Consider the following 6,609-nt stretch of genomic DNA (forward strand, 5'->3'; position numbering starts at 1 on the left):
GATTAAAATCATGAAAACATGGAAGTTGAAGTATAGCGATTTGGAGGAGTTGGATGAATAAATTTTATGTGTATGTGTGTGTTGATGTAGGAATGATGTACAAATGTTATTTTGTATGTTGGTGAAATGCATGGAATGTTGTATGTTGAAGGTGCAGCCGTGAGGGGCTGATTTGGAGGGGAGTTGGATGAATAAATTTTATGTTGTATTTTGGTAGTTGTTTGTTGCGGATTATGTAATAAAAATGAAGGTTTAATGACTTATGTTGAAGTCGTAATTGTGCGGGCTGATTTGAGAAGGTAATGTGAATCCTTCAACATTATGACTAAAATAATGTTTATCATAAATTTTAAATGTTTGTCATATGTTTCGTTCCAAATTTGGGAGGGTTCGTGCATTGTGTCAAATTGTTTTCACAAGACAACACTTTGTTAAATCCTTATTTTGTTATTATATTAATTGTTAATTGTCTTGACATATCATATATTGTACTATATTATCAAATTAGTCCCCCATTTAATTTAATCGGGTTTCTAATTAAATACTTTATTTTTCACTATTTTTATTACTACTACTATTAATATCTACTGTTATTTTCAACATTATGAGCCCAAAATACAAATTCTTGTCATCGTTTCAATTTTTTTAACTCAAATTAATTACAAGACAACACTTTGCTAAATTCTTATTTTCTACATATTAATTGTTAATTGTCTTCACATATTATATTGTACTAGTTATTAAATTAGAAGCCCAAAAAAATAAAAAAATGAAGGAGGAAGACTACCAAACAAACCTAATCCAAAATGGATCGGTCCATTTCCCTTCATTTCATCAACTTCAGCCAAACTAAACCTAATCCCTATCTCTCTCTCTCTCTCTTTCTTCAAATCAACTTCACCGTCCCTCTCTCTCTCTCTCTCTCTCTCTCTCGCTCTCTCTCTCTCTCTCTCTCTCGCTCTCTCTCTCTCACCATCTCTCTCCCACGCTCCCTCTCCCACTCCTCCCCTCCCACGCTCCTCCCCCCCCACGCCTCACGTTCCTCTTCACCTCTCCTTGTCTTCATACGCTCCTCTCTCCTCACTCTATAAAAGGAGAGGGAGATCGAACAGATGGGGGGAAGGGACAATAATCCAGCGTTTTTAGAAAAAAAGATTATTCAATGTTTTGGAGGGTTTTTCAGATTTTAGGAATGGATGCAGTGTTTGGGGACACCCACCATCTTCCAACCTTGATTTTTCATTTTTTCTGGTGAACTTTAGCCGGATATTACTATAAATCACTATATTTTCATACAATCGGAATTTTGGGTTTAATCGGTACACCCTCTGTTCGTCGTCTTCGAACGTAGATTCGCGACATCGACACCCTGTTCCTTTGCGCTCGAAAGAGGTAAACAATCCTCTTCTTAATTAAATTCGATTTCAGTGTTCGTGGTTTATTAGTGTTTATGTGTTCTGGTATGTTTTGTAGTTTTAGGTGATTTAGCTTCAGCTCAGTAATATCTGCGTGGGTTTATGTTAGTTAAGTTTAACTTCAAGTTAACAGTGCCCGCATGTTTGCATCTCCGTTTGATTTAATTCGCGTCTTAATTTAGTCTAACTTTGTTTCAGTTTCGTAATATTAGCAAGTTCATATAAGTTCGTGTGTGGATGATCGTGCTAATGACATCTGATTGTAATCAATTAGGATGCTTATGATTAGTATCGGCTTTATTCAGTTATACTTCTTTAGTGATCGTGTAGTTTTCTTATCGTTATATTATTTGTTTGACGTTTGGGATCTGTTAGGATAGGATCTTAATTGCTAAAACGAATTTGAAAGGCGTATACTGTAGTTTGGAGGTTTAGACTGAATTTCCAAGACTTAGAACCGGTTTAAAGCCGAATATACATAAGATATACAGTAGGATGTCAAGATAATAAGAAAATATATATTCGATATACATCTGATATATGCACCGTGGCGTGTATATCTTAGGTATGTTGTGTATATGATTGAAACAGGTCGACATTGTCCCTTTTTTTTACCATGTTTATTCAAATGATATACTCTGACATGAAGGTAATCTGCTTGGGTTAGATAGGATGAAACGATTATATGATATGACGATGTCGTTTGCTGATTCGATCTGGTCTCTAGTTTATGTTCTATGCTCAATTCTATTAGCAACTATGTATTAGGCCTAGTTCTATTTTTGCCTGATGAGTATGAAAATAAATCACGTCTAGTTTTACACGGATATCATATTCTGATTCTCATGACTTGAAGTGAAACCTTTCATTGATTCAAATGATCAGATAAGCTTAAGGCTGTTGGCAGTAAAAGAAAATCAAGACTTATTTTTTTTTTTCTGTCAGTAGGAGTTAACATTTGTATGGTCTACTCTTTTGGTTCATAAACAGAGAAAGTTCTATGTTAATCGTTCGCTTATAGTTGGTGAGTTCAAAGTCTGCTCTGGTTTGCTATATGTTCAAACTGAATCCCTGCATAAAAATAGAACTGGTAAGGGAGTCGTTATTTTGCTTAAACGTGGTTGTTTTGAGTGTTTTAAGATCTAAAAATGACTTCAAGAGATTGTTTGGTTGGTATTTTGCTTTCCCTCTTATTATATATAAGAGGTTAAACTAAACATTGGTCTAAAGGACTGTTTTGTATACGTGCTATGTTTAGTTTGTTACTATTGTTACTTATTTAAAGCTTTTAAGTTCATCTCGATAATCGGTATCCTTATTATCACCTATTCGATTTGAGCGTAAATGCCATATGTGGGATGATGGGAAATGATTAATTTTACTTATCCTTTGCACTCTAAAATAAGCTTTCGGAAAACTAAGAAATCATGTCTATACTATACCTCCTCCACCTTTAAATTTGAACATCGTGAAGTATTACATTTTAGTCGTTTTCTGCTTTGATTACAATCACGAATTGTTGAGATTTGTGTTTGTTTATGTATTTTGGACGTTGTGATTACCGCCCATTTTTGATTGAGTTTTCACAACTTGATATAAATTTCACTTTCCTTCGAATTTTGTGAGTCCATTGTATTGTCAAGTATGAAAACATTGATTTTGAATATACTAAGATATACGTAAATTCGTGTTTATCGTATTTGCCATACTAATCTTTGTTTTGTTTTTGGAGGAGAGATATCTTGTTTGTGGTCCAAGCATTGACTCGTCTATTATCATCTTTTGTTGCTTCTCATGTAATTTTTCTTTGTTTGCATGTACACCGGAGTCGAAGAGTCTTACTTTAAGACTCGAGGTCATCCCGCAAAGGCTTGGAAGGCGCATTTACTCCGTTATCCACACCTCCCGCATTCAGTGTTGGGTTAAAAAGCCCAGCGCAATTTCTCTTTTGTGTCAGCCAATCTGCAGACAAACAGGGAAATAATTTTTGGGCCAAAGCCCAATAAATGTGAACGGCAACAGTAGCGGACAACAGCATTCTTTAATGGGCTGAGCCCACTTGCATCATTCCTATTCCTTTTATTTTTTTCATTTCTCTGTGCATTTAACATGTATTGTGTGACTAACATTTGTGCTTATTAATTAAGATAAACTTTAGTAACATTAAGGGTTTAGTTTAGTAATGGGTAGTTAATTCCACGAATTACATTCACTTCCATTTTTAAAACTATTTATAGTATCTACAACATTTATTTAAGTAATTGATTTTCAAAATAGCATGACTACATCTTTTAGCTAAGAGAATCATAATTTATGTTTACTACCTTAGAAGTTTAAAACGTCACGAATCTTACACTAATGTTAGCTTATTCTAAGAAATAAAAGGCAGATTAGTTTCAACGGATAACTTTTTCACTTTAGTTCCTTTCCAACACTTGAAACACATATTTGTTTTAAAACAACTTTAGCACAATATATATATTAAACTACTAGTCTTTATATGAAACCTTTAAAATTTCTTTAACATTAATCTTACAATAACTCTTTTAATTTGTGAGTCGGCATAACTCACTTTTCTCCAAATACATATAAACATCACATGTCCTATTTCTTTTAGTTTATTTTTAACTAAACTCTTTATGCAACTATTATTTTCTACAAGTTTTACTTTAAATAACTTTAAGAATACTTATAAGATATTTTCTTAAATATTTAAAAATACTATATTCACACTTAGCCTAACTAATCATAAGTCCGGTCGGTTAACCATTGTTAATGGGTCTTAAAGGGTGCCTAATACCTTCCCTTTAGACTAATTGAACCCTTACCTAGAATCTTAAGTTTCGTAGACCTTAAACAGAGTTAACTTTAGATAATTACTTTAATAAACCTTAGGTGCCCTAATTCACCGTAAATAATTAGGTGGCGACTCCTTAACTTTAAATAACCCTAATTACCCGGATGTTGTAAACTATTTTGACCTTAGGTTAAAATAGGGTATAACGACTTGGCGACTCATTTGGGGACTCACTTAGGTTCTAACCATAACGGACTTAGTTTTAATTAGGCTTGTGTGCTTGTTTTAATTTTTTTACTTTAATTGCTTTATTGATTGCTTGTTTGATATAAACTGTTTAAATTTTACTTGCTTTGATTAATTGTCATTGTTTGAAAATTCACACAAATTCACACACTTAAAACGGCTTCGCGGTTTGCACTACTAAATTACCCTTTAGTTGGATTGATCTAGTGGATTTAGTCGATCGGCGGTGCGATATAACGACCGTCACGGACTTTCCACTCCCAAGTTGTCCACTTGGGGGAACCTTGTGTCATAGGAAGCCAACTCTTAGTCGGCCTAAGATAGAGCTAAACCAACACCCGTTATTAGGGGCATACATTTCATGACTAGGAGGTTTAATACCCTTGGTGTATTAAATCCATTAAATGACTTTACCCAAACGTCCAAGTGGGTCCACGACCCCAAGTGACACTAAATCATACTTTATGTGCATGTTTGAAGGATAACTGTGCCTAAACATGGACCATTTGCTTTAACTAATTAAACTTTAGGAGGGAGGGAACAACTAACATTTCTATGACAGGTATGGATCCGCATTGGAGTACAACAAGTGACGAATACCAAGGACATCGCGTAGCGTACACTTAGACATAGAAGCTGTATTTACTTTACTTAGATTAGGAAACATTTTATGTTGTACTCATTTACATTACATTACTTTATTTTGGGAAATAGAATTCGTTTAATTAATCAAAAGCAATGGAATGACATATTATGGCACACTTTACCCTTCAAACAAACGTTAGGCCTACCTGCGCGCACAAAGACGTGCATATTAGGTCGCGTTATTGTTTGATATATCATCTCTTTGACAACTTGTTTGACTTTATTTGAATTATTTGCCATACAATATGTGTTTGTTGCTATATGTGTTTTGTTTTCTATGCAATTGTGTTGTACATCTATGCATTATGTGTTTCTTTTTATTTTTATTATTCCATTAGTTTATTCGACTATACTAACCATCCTTTTCTTCACAAGGTTTTTCATTTATTTTGATTATTCCCCCCAAGGTTGATTCGTGTCCGATCCGGCACCTATTTCAAATGGTTTGGAAAACATTGTGGTCTCTAACGATTCTCCAAGACTTCAAAACACGAAATCTATCCAACATGAATGAACACGGGCGTTTCAAAAGATGAGAATCTTGGAGAACTAAATCGGATTTTCAAGAGACGGAAGTTGAAATTTGTGTTTAATGCAAAATCAACCGTTTTATTTTACAAGGATATCGCATAGTATCAAGTCAGCAATTGCAAGATTCAGATAAAGCAAAGGGCAAAGCCAATTTAATACCGATTAATTTTGAAAGGGTACCATTGTCCCAACTACTTTCTTCGAGTAGCTAATAGGAACACATAAAAAAAAAAAAAAAAAAAAAAAAAAAAAAAAAAACATAAAAGCAAAGTTCAATCATGCAAGGTTGGGCTCTTTGGAAGTGAAACGATCAAGCAAGAAATAACTTAATGACTTCATCTTCATCATCTTCCTCTCCATGGCCATAACCAATAGCAAGATCATTGTCCGCAATCGGACCACTATCGCAGTAAGTACCAAAAGAAGCCCGCATTCGCCATACCCATAAGCCTTCTCTTCTTGTGGTTAGCCCCGAAACAATATTGCCTTAATCTCTTTGTTTTCTCCTCAAGTTCCATGTCTGGAATTTCTTCCATCCTTTTCTTCTCTTCCTCTAATGAATCTATCACATCCTTCCACTTTTGTTCCATACCATTTCCTTCCCCCCCCCTTCAATTCCTGTAAATATTCATAACCGAAACAAGGGTTACATGTTTATATAGAGAATAAATCTTAACGTTCTTTTTCTAAACGAAATATTAAGAAAATATAATATTATTACATAAAAAAAGGTTTTTTTTTTTCATCACCATAATATTATATGCAATTGAAACAAGAGTGTATAAAAGATGTGTATATATAGAGAGTGAACCTTAACATTCTTGATTAGTGTTTGAAGACTCATTAACTTCCTATGTGGCCACCTTCGAATCCCCAAATCCCTACATCTTATCTTCAAAAATGTCACCCCAATATTGAGTTCCTTGGTCTGCTTGAATTATTGGCATGTAAAAGTACTTTGAAATTGCTTCTCGA

This window comes from Lycium ferocissimum, chromosome 1 (assembly GCF_029784015.1).
Source record: "Lycium ferocissimum isolate CSIRO_LF1 chromosome 1, AGI_CSIRO_Lferr_CH_V1, whole genome shotgun sequence".
Classification (NCBI taxonomy): domain Eukaryota; kingdom Viridiplantae; phylum Streptophyta; class Magnoliopsida; order Solanales; family Solanaceae; genus Lycium; species Lycium ferocissimum.